A 12379-nucleotide genomic window follows, 5' to 3' on the forward strand; every position below is an offset into this window, starting at 1 on the left:
TAAATACGACTACAATATTTGGAATCACAATCGGCTCATCTGTGAAGCATTTGATGATCGAATATAACGTAAAGTTGCAGTAAATTTGATGTACATCTGTCTATCTGGGATCTTACTTCATGCGGCGTAAAATAAGAAAAAATTTACAAATCATTTATGCTTACTATGACATCACATCGAGATTACGAATCCTTTCAACAAAATTCGGTACATCAAAATCGACATTTGTTTACCCAAATTTTACAGTATATTTGTCTTACTTTATGCAGTACGAAATAAATAAAAGTTTACAAATCATTTATGCTTTCTATGACATTACATCAGGATTACAAATTCTTTTAACAAGATTCAGTGCATCAAAATCAATATCTGTTTAATCAAATTTTACAGAATATTTATCGTACTTTATGCGGCATAAAATAAAGAAAAATTAAAAAATTATTTAAGCTTTCTCTATAGCATCACATGATAATTGTAAATGTGCATCATTATATGATGTATTTCATTTAATTAAATATGATGTAAATATTTCGTATAGTGATATCGAAAAAAGAATATTATAAATCTGAAGATATATTTTCATACATATGTTTTTGTAATTCTATAACAAAAAATTTAATCATTCAAATAACCTAAATTTTATATTTACTTTAACATAAACGTTTTTGGTTTTATAATGTCATAAATGATCATAAAATTGTTCTAAATTTTCAGTAAATTAATTTGTGCATATCGTGATCATCATACAAGTCTATCTGGGTAATTTTAGAAAAGGAGATAGAATTGAAGATGAAAAATATCATAGAAAGATTTTCTAAGAATCCAAGACGGCTAGTGTTATGAATTAAAATTTTTCCAGTTTAAAGAATCAGTTTACAGCTTTAAAAGAAAAATAAAATAAATTAATAAACTAAATGCAATTAAATATGTGTAATTTTGTGATTTTTACCTGCTAATAATTGACTAAAAATAATAATACAAAATAAAATAAGTTTATTAATCCATACCACTCGACTATCCCCAAGTTTCAAATCTAATTTGCTCTCCTCCCCTATACAAAATTCTGATTACGCATGATAATAAGCATCAAACGAGTGATTAGTGTGAATACGTTACGTAGATATTCGTATTATTCAGAACAAAAATACTGTAATCCTCGATAGCTTTTACATTGCATCATAAAACGTATAATTTACATGAATATTTAATCTATAAATTGACGAATGAGCGTATATATTGCGCCAGAAATTGTAGCACATGTATACGATGTGCGTATGCGTATATGCGCGTGCGCGCACGCGAGTGTGTGGCCGTATGTGTGACTCTTGCTCGTCATAATTATAATGTAATGTAAACAGCACGCGAAAACATTTTAATACGTAAAAATTACGACAATATATAGTATAAATTATAGTATTAATATTATTAATATTAACTAAATAATGAGAAAGTACTATGTCAGCAATGTCTAATCTCTCGTTATTATTACTGCATAAAGAGATTCATTGAATTAATTTTTATCTAGCTATCGATCTAGCTATCAACTATGCATAAAAAATTATACAGATTACAGCTATAATTATTTTATCTCGTTTGCAGTTATCTCAGCCAATTTTGTAGAGTAACTTCATAGCAACGCATAGCACGTACCATCAAAACGGCAAGTCATTAGAAGTTATAATTAATAATTAATCCATGCGTAACGTCCTAAGAAAGTTCTGAGATTTTCAAAAGATTTTCGTCATTGTTAACAATCCGATCTTAAAACTATACCTTTGAAACAAATAATGAAATAATATAGGGAAAAAACGATTTTGTTATAAAACATTTAAAAATTTAATTAAAATATATATGTATATATATATATATATATATATATATTGTGTGTGAATATATATTTTGAAATATATATATTGAATATATATTTTTGTGTCTACTTTTTTTAATACATCTATGTAAGAATTTGTCATAATTTTTATTTTATGATTGAATTTGCGCACCAATTACTGCGCCTTACTCTCATTTGTCTTGAATTTTTTAATTTTTTAATTAAAATAAATTAAATTAATAGTATTGTGGCTCCGAGATTGAATACAAGTAAAAATGCCTATGTGAGTTTCCGCAATGATTAATACGTAAATTATATACATTTATGTAATTATATATTTTTAAAATTTAGACAGTGTACAGATCTAAAAACAATTTTGTTGGAAATCAAAATAATTATGTAGGAAATTCAAACATAATGAGCAATATTGCAAAACATTTTAACATTCTAGCAATCAGTTTAAACATCCTACATAATTATTTTAACTCCTATTTTGTTTCCAACAAATTTATTTTTAGATCTGTATCTGGCTAAATTTTTAGATACTTCAGCAAAACCGTTCTTTCCGTATATTTATTTCACGGGCAATATTACATTTTTCTTATGCTACTAAAAAAAAGTAAATAATTTTTTTTTAATTTCAATACTTTCGTATGTTGGAACACGTTTTACTTTATGCATGCAAGGATATTTTTAAAAAGCAGTTGTATGATAGATATATAAATCGACTGTATTGAATTTTCTTGAATTTAAAAAAGTTTAAAAATCCAAAAGTTGAAAAAAATGAAAACGTTGCGTTCTATACTGTCGGTATGTAAATGGATACGTCTGAATTTATTTTGCAATACATTATTCATCAGAATCATTAACGGAATTAAAAGATTTCTGTGTGTGTGTAGATTCCATATTTTCAGATAAAATAATTTAAAATACTCTCTATTTTATCTTGTTTTACGTAATTTGTATTAATTTTTTGTTTTTATGTAATTTATAATAACGTCAAAGCTTTTTAATTATGAGATAATAATTATTCATAAGTACCAGTGAATGTCACGCAGTGTCTCGTTTATATGGCACGTAGAGAAATCTCATTCCTACGAAATATTCCGCGAATAGGATTAGAGAATGAACTGCCCGTATATTTATTCGTTAAGGAAGAAGCTATTTTCGAGCGAAAGACAGGATTTAATCTGGATGCAACAAAACTCCGCGTATGGTTTATGAAATGACATTTCGCTCACGTCGAAAAAATATGGGCGATCAATATGGGATTGTGATTATGTAAAACACGGAAAATCCTAGTCTACCTGAAAGTAATTGGAACATTCGCCCTAGAGATTTTTTGGATCGAACGCATTATGCACCGTGTTCCATGCATTTTTTGCGAGTTACGAGGGCGTCATATATACTGCATCGTTTTATTTTACGAAGCGTGGCGCTCCACTGTTTGCGGTCTGAGTTGAGTATCCACGTTGAGTGTGCGAGGAAGCATGTACTCCCGCGAGTTGTCGATATATACACAAACATGGTGGAAGGGAGGGAGGGGAAGAGGATAGAAGTGTGTATATCTCGGCATTCCCTCTTGATGCACTTACCAAGGTACGCATGCATTTTTATAAGCCACCACAAGCGGATATAGCTTCCTTGATCCGTATCTCACTTTACGTCATATTCGCGATAAACACGAAAAAATAAGTTTTATAATTATTATTTATCCTTGAAACAAAAAGAACATATCAGTAGGAAGATCCTGAGTAGTAATGAAAGTATAAAGCTACGAATTAATATAAAAGTTAGAACGAATGCAGATAATAATACAAAGAATTTAAAGGAAATAATCGAGAGCTAAACGTACCATAAAATGTATAAATAAGAAGGCACATTTTGTTCTTTTTTAAAAATATTCTTAATGAAAGATTAAGTAAAAGATATTTTATAGTTTAGAGAAAAAAAAATTTTTTTAGAATATAAAATCGCAACAATCAAGATAAAAATAATAGTCACTAATAATCATAATTGCCAAACTATCCATAGTCTAGTAATAGAAATGTAAAAACTTTCATTAAATTATTTTTCTGTTTACCGGGTAGAATAAACTTGCTTCTTTTATAAATGTTGTAAATATATATTATGTAGGTACTTAGCTAAAAAGGAACAACAAAAAATTACATCTTCATGTACATATATTTAAAATGCAGCAAGGCATTTCGAGATGTGAAAGCTTGTGCGCTTGAAAGAAAGTTGTCCGGGCTCTTCTAACGTCTACCCAGCAGGTGCACTCACGTGATTTACTTGTCTCGGTTGATACATGCTCCGACTCGTCACAAAAAGACTTGGCCGCTATAATACCGTATTGATAAAGATAATGGCAGTATGCTCTCCTAATAGCCTAATACGACAAAGACAAGAATAGCAAATAATAAGCCTGGTCGTTGAGGCAAATAATAAGTCTTTTTTGCATCACAGAGCAACCCTTTTCATTAGTCCTATTTACAGATATAGTGTAGCGATCCATTTATACCGTAACAAGCTACTTCACTAACTAACAGGACATATTCTTTGTATTATATGTCATTTTTTATAAATTTATTTTAAAGGTGAGAAAATAATATACGCGTAGCTTATTTTCGAAGCGACACAAGTTGAATTTTAACATCATGAATTTTAATGAGATGAGTATGCATACTGCTGTGGCATATTTATCTTACTACAAGATTTTGAAACTGGAACTACACCACCTTTAAAATAAGCAGCTTACATCTATATATGCAATGCATACGTACGCTATAATATTCCCTATTGTAAATGTTTTTTTTAATTCATAATGGAAACTAATATATTTACTTAATACTTCATGATTTTACGTATAAAATCGCAATTTAAAAAATGTGCAAATTAATGAAATACACAAAACAAGTTTATTAAAATTTAAGATCTGGAGTTATAGCATGTGTGTGTGTGTGTGTGCACTTCGAAAAACAGTGTAGTATATTTAACTACTTAAAAACGAAACGCATAATTTTAAAAAGTTACGACATTCTAATATGAAAAGTTTATAAATGTATTGTACATCTACAAATAATCCAAGTATAAAAGTAATTTCTTGAAAATAAGAGACTATATAAAAATATTGTTTACATAATGTGAAATATAGGTTGTTTGTTATTTCATCCGCATTATTACAAACTACTTACTTAGTATAATTTTCTATTCTTCAATGAAAATTCATCTTTTCTTTATTCGTGTGCGTCGACATAAATCATGCGGAACAAGCTAACCACTTATTAAGCAGTGGCCCTATCGGGTGGCCAATTATTCAAATATGATCGAATAAATACATAAGTAAGCGAGAGACAGTTAAGTCGATCTGGAGCGATGTCGTTTGTATACATATAAGAGATACCGTCGAACGAGCGGTCGTTATTCGCCGGGATTTTCTTGTCGTCGGCGATGTGAGCGCACCTTTTTCGTATTGGACGTGCAATGTTGGGGAAGAGAAAGAGTTTGTTTCAAAAGAACAGCGTAAGAAATTCCGAGTGTTCCAGCACTCGGAATGAAGACCACCTAAACAATCTCGCGTTTTCTGTCATCATTCCAAAGCTTATATGCGCATACGCCCACGGATAATGACGAATGCTCGTGCAGTGGTTTTCTTAATTACTTTGATAAGCGTTTCAAATGAGACTGCTTCGAGGCGACAGCGGATGTCAATGTGAATAGTAATGTATGTTAAGAAATGTGTTTGAAATTATTTTTAGTAGATATTATCGTATTAGCTGTTTATTTTTACTACAAATCATAACATAAATTCGTTTATGATACGTGAAATTGTGTTCTCTCGCTTAACGTTGGAAGGTATATAAGCTTCTCTTACTAAAAGAGAAATTGAGATTTCAAAAAAAATTATGTAGACTCTATTGTAGATATTACGATATACAGCGATTATAATATTCAATGTACAGACTAACTTGCGCAAACTGTTAAACTTTCAATCTACAGATTGTTTGACGAAAGTCAATATTTATCAAAACTTGATCTTTCTTTCAAAAAAAGTCAACATATCGATCATTACAGTCTTTCAATTGTAAATAATTTAGAAAAAAGATTTTGTCGCAAATTGCACTATAGGCATATAAATACATATATTATCTTTTCATTTAATTTTAAGTACGTTTTATTTTAATAGAATTTGAATTAGAATATTGTATTGAATCACAAAAAATTATAAAAATCGGAAATTAAAATATAAATAAATGATAAGTGAGATAAATATAAATAAAATTAAAAATTAAATTTAAATTACATTTAAACCTTTTAAATTAAATTGTTGCTTAAATTGCTTTCATGAATTATTTGTATTCAGACACCACAAATTTTATATAATTGCATTGAGAAAAAATATCATTATATCATATCATATTATGTATGTTTATTAATGTGATATGATAAAATAACATTGATCATATCAATAATGTTGATTGTCTGACATCTGATTATGCCGAACAATTCCGCATTTTCTTTTTTATAGACATTAAGCGAGAGGTTAGGGAGGCTTGATTAAGTAAGACATCGATCACAAGCATTTCCCGTTCTTCTATTCTCTTGCCTGCAGTCAACATTCTTTTCATCAGTTTTCTCGGAATACAATTTGACAACATGCAGGGAGCCAACCGCGACGTCCCACGGCCTCGTCGGATTTTATGAGAATGCATGTCATTGACTCTATTGTGCAGCTTATAGATACCCCGGTGAGAACATACACAAAAAGACTCTTTTCTCGTGGTACTCGTAAGAAAGCAAGAAAATTCTCCACATCTATGATGTCCCATTATTGTTCATTTTAAGCGTTTCAACAGCAGGTATATGAAAGACTTTTTTTCCACGCTATAAAAATACTACAGAGATGTTATCTAACAAAAGATTATTATGCGGGAAATGATATTAGAAATTAATACTAATAAAATGATATTGGAAATTAATATTAATGAAAGAATCGCGTCCGATATTTTAACGAGTGCGATATACAATTGTATATTCATTCACGATTTCTATCGTTCTTAGAACATTCTGGAAATTCGTCATTTTATAATAAATTAAAATCATATGATTATTTTTAATGTATGAGTTATAAAATAATGATTATGCGCACATTTTTTTCCCAAATCGTTTACTATCAATCGTAATATCATATAATCATTGATTATTATCAACTCAATAAACTGAAACTTGAATTAAGTAAAATATGTTTGCAAAAAAAGTAATTTCCTTAGTACTTTACAAAATTTGTCGAAAAAAACCTTTCCGTCATTATGGTATATCCTGTAGTAACTATGTGCTCTGACGGGTTAAGCGTGCGTAATAAGGTTAATGGTCCCCGACAGGCACCTTGTGGTGAGAAGAACCGCAGTACGACGTCTCAAGACTTAAACGTGTCGCTTTAAATAGTCGATCAACCACTTAATGTCTCTCGATTATGCCAATTTGAGGGAAATAGCGCGCGTCACGCCACTCGGATTTTCAACAAACTATTACCTCAGCCTGAATACGTACTAAACACGCAAACTATATTTTGATCTTTATCGCAAGACTTTTTGCTGCAAGATATTTATTATTAAAAGTTCAAAAATTGCAAATTTTAAAAGTCGTATCATTGAACGACTTACAAATAAACCTACGGAAGTGTCACTCACCGATTTTAATGAAACTTTGCATATTTATAGAACTTTGAAAAATATTTGACACGTATTTTTTTTTTTATCGGCAAAGGTCCATTCTGAACTTAGAACATATATAAATTAAATATAAACATATATAAATATATATAAATATTTATATATGTTCTAAGATTCTGAGGAGTGAAAACTACTCTTTGAAGGTAAGGGTAGATTTAACATATCAGGTGAAATAAGTCGAAATTTTTTAAAATAAAATGGATTAGGGAGTTTTTGAGGTCGCTGAAACTAAATCTTATGTCAAAAGTATAAAACTCAAAAGTTTTCTTCACATGCCACGTGCGATCGTGAGTAGACGCGGTGAGTACACAAGCATTTTCCCTTTTCACTGACGCATACATACACTGTAGATACGAACGGTCTGATGTTTACGTTTTTTCAACAGAGTTGAAAAAACTGTAGATACGGCACGTAGCCGAAATCGTCAACATAGATTTTCAACTTATTTCACCTAATATGTTAAAACTACCCTTAATCTTTAAGGAATAGTTTTCACCCTTCAGAATGGACCTTTGCCGATGAAAAAAAAATACGTGTCAAACATTTTTCAAAGTTCTATAAATATTCAAAGTTTCATTAAAATCGGTGAGTGACACTTCCGTAGGTTTACTTGTTAGTCAAATTTACATTGGAAACAGAGTTAACTTACACAGTCGTGAAGTACTTGCAAAATTGACCGATTTCTCAAAATTATTCTATACTATTATCTTGTAATAACTCAACAACGAAAAAAAATCTCAATTACTGTTAACGCTGATATTTGCAATTTGCATCGATGAGCAGATGGAATTAAATGCTAGTAATCTATAGATATATTACTATATTTGACGATCTTTGAAAGATATTGAATAAAAGCCTACAAAACAGGAAGAACTTACGGCCGGTTTGTCGCGAATTCATTATCGAGTTCGTTTAAATTTGTCGACTAGGTACTTTGTTTCACTCTGCCGCCTCGACGTTGGATGAAATCTCAATACATGGATCTTTTCGCGCGTGACGTACGCGAACAGGGATCCGTTCGAAATTAAATCTTTTTCGATATCCCTTTTGACGTAATTCGTTTTAATTTTAGCTCGCTTCCGTGCTTCGGCCTTTATGGAAACAATGTACAGAGATACGATAGAAATTTCTCGAAAGAGAAAATGCGCAAGCTAACGTTCGAACAAACGTTCTGTCTAACTTTTTTCCCCTGCTGGTATCTTTTATAGATCTATAAAAATGATCAGGCGGAAGTGAGATATTGTTTATTTTAATTCACGGGCTACGTGGTTAAACGAAGTTATTGAAAAATGAAACTGTTCAAACACACTTCGCAAATTGCGTTTTGTCGAATAAATATTTTATCGACTTTTCGTATGATGATGTTTTACCAGATATTGTATGATCTCGATTGCATGATTGTCAAATGCTATGCAAAATGTTTGTGCTATAACTTTCCAATAGTTATTTTTTTTTAATTAAAAAATAGAGAATTTATCCGTCTTGATAGTAAAATGTTGGAAGAAAGGAATTTCAATTTATGCGATGCATAATTTATTTATTTATATATCGATCAAGTAAACAATCTCGCTTAGCATTTCATATTTAATCGTGAATAGTTAGTGATAATGCATAAACTATTTACGAAAACATGAATTGTACTTCATAAATATAAATTTATTTAATACACATGATGTATATGTATTATATAAGCATCGATTTGAGTATTATCTAAATAATAATGATAAAATATGCATCAATTTTGAAGTCTGTAGAAATTTTATTTTATTCACAAAAAAGAAATTACGGAGATGAATTTTGTGCACGTGCAAAAAATGCGAAGTTTTTATTAAAAGCTTATTTTGTCTATATTCCGTGCGCGCGCGCTCGAAATTGACTTTCACCAAATGACATTTCTACTATGATGATTGAAATTTCAATTATATCACGACAAATAGATATTTACGACAATAAAATTCTACTTTAATAGAAATTTATATGTTTTTCTACACAATGATATACAAAGCTCAATACAAAACGATAATAAATTGATGGCTCAATTTAGGCTCTTTATGATTTATCGAAAACGTTATAACAATTGGAGGCAAATAGGTAGGTACTCTTGCATGCTCGCAAAAAAAAAAATAATATTTAAAAAACTAATATTATTAGCTTAACAAAAGTCCAGTAGACCCCGTTGTATCTTCGATAGTAATATAAACACGATGGTGACCACGTTGTTATGGACTCACAATCAGTCGCGTCGTGAAAACAGACGATAAAACCGTGTTCGAAACGAGCGAGGTTTAAACACCCGATCAGACAACAGCGGTCACACGAATCGCAAGATTAGCTCGGAAGCGAGTCGGCTATTATCCGGACGCTTAACGTTAAGAGACGTAAACGTCGGAAAGCGTACTCGAGACTCGAGTATGCCTCTTTAACATAGACGAAGAGAAGTGTTCGGAGACATCGGACGGTCGACGCGGCGCCGGTCTGCGCATTTCGTAAATATTTGGTGGTGATATCGTTGCAGAAGGCAGAGTACAACGACGGGAAAAGTCGGACCGCGGTAATATACTCGTGAGAAAAAAGCAGCCAAGCGAAAGGTGCTAATCCGCGGTGCTTTTCGGAAAAAATTAAACGAGCACCAGCGAGGAATAAGGCAGAAGTCCGCGCGACTGTAATGATGATAGGAGAGGGAAATTGTGAGAATATAAAAAAATTTACGTGCGGATTTAGAAACAAAAAGTAGTGAAAGAACTGTGAGAGTACGTCCCCAAAAATATAAAAATTTACGCACATATCACGTAAAATTACACGAGAAGAATGGTTTGCTAAAAATTTAGTCACAAATACCGATTTGAAAATAATTTTGTTGGATTATCAAAGTAATTATATCAAACATTTCAACGTTGATGACAATATTACAAATATTAAAGCAATTAATTTTGTCTTATATGATTATTTTGATAGCTCAAATAACATTATTTACAAATCTGTTACATTTTTGGATGCTTCAGCAAAATTGTTCTGTCCGTAACTGTGTTCGTTTTAGCGCTCACAACGCTTTAAGCGTCATTTCATCCTTGTTGCTTATTAAATATTAACAAGAACCATTGATGTTCACAAGCGTCGTGAGCGCCAAAGTGAACGCAACCTTTGTGCTATTAACTATTTGTGCGCGCGCGCGCGCGCGCGCGCGTGTGTGTGTGTGTGTGGAAGAACATTTTATTTTTAACACTGAAATAATTAATTATTTTTATGTGTGGATATTTTTACGTATAGAGCCTTACACTTAGAGAAAAACATAATGATGGCAACTGTAAAAGTGACAGCTATATTAATTTCTTATGTAGAATGAATATATGTAGTTAAATAAACTATTTTACAGTTGCGAAAACTATAAAACAGTTTATTCATTTATATATGTACGTACATTAATTTTACATATGAAACTTATACATTTGTCATTATTGTATCTTTTCTTTATATGTATAAATGTATATTTTGCGACTTCTTACATTTTCATACACGGAAAGAACGGTTCTGTTGAATCTCGAAATTTAGTTAAATACCGATCTGGAAATAATTTTGTCAGTCTATCAAGATAATTATGTAGAACGCTCAAGCTCGTTTCTTGAATGTCAAGACTTTTTGCAACATTACCATACTCATCATGTTTGAATTTTCTATGTAATTATTTTATTAATATAACAAAATTATTTTCAGATCTATATCTAAATATAAGTTTTTATTAAATTTCAGCAAATTCTTTCCGTATATAAATCTATAACAGCATATTTCAATATGCTTTAAATGAGATAATTATTAGTAATTTATGTGATAATGTTTATTATCGGTTTTAATCAATTTTATAAATTTCACATTCTGCAGTACTTCACTATATGTAAAACTTTGATACGATAGAGTCGGATACAAATATTGGTTAAAGTACCATTTAAACATACATAATAGGATTTAATAGGTTCGTATAGGACATTTAATCGATAACCCTCGTTACGTTGCGCCGATAATGATACGCACAAGTATGAAGAACCAAATTTACAAAAGCGCTCGACAAGCGGTTGGAATTTCGCTTTATCGCGGTTGCTCCGCTTACACAAACCAGGAACACGCCGTAAAAATTTATTTCAACCAACGCGCGAGGCTTGAACGCGATCTAAACAATGCACGTTAGTTGCGAAAAAAAAAGGAGAAAACAAAATATGCGGGAACAAAGCAAAAATCACTGGAGCACGCATCGATTTCGATACATCGATTTGCTGACGGGCAGATTCATTGTTTCGATATTTTCCATCGCATATTTTAATTGACACTCGAGAAGCGCGTCGCGAGAACCATCCACACATCAACGCGGCCGGCATTGTGCGGAGGCTCAATGCCAATCGCCGGGAAGCGTAACCGTAACGCGTCTCTGTGAGAAAAAGTATTAATTTGTTTGCTCTTCCGAATAGAATGGAATGAAAAGTCGAGTGCTCTTGCGGTAGAGCGAGCAAAAATCTGCCGATTTCTTTCAAATCGATCGAGCACAATGAGAACACATTTAAAACCTCCTAATTTAGGCAGGCTGCTTTTTATATGTAACAATATCTTTTTCCTTTATTCAATATACAATATCCTGCCAACTGCTAACATTTCATATAAATGCCATCATAAAAGTATTTATTAATTCGTAATTTTAATCGTAAAAACTTGAATGAAAAGATGTAATCTTACTATTGATAAAAATTACCTTGTAAGAGCTGTTTTTCCTTTCCTCAAACTTGAAAACGTATTTTAGAAAGTTGTACGGTATATTAGTAGAAAGTGTTATCTC

This window comes from Trachymyrmex cornetzi, unplaced genomic scaffold (assembly GCF_001594075.2).
Source record: "Trachymyrmex cornetzi isolate Tcor2-1 unplaced genomic scaffold, Tcor1.1 scaffold398, whole genome shotgun sequence".
NCBI lineage: Eukaryota > Metazoa > Arthropoda > Insecta > Hymenoptera > Formicidae > Trachymyrmex > Trachymyrmex cornetzi.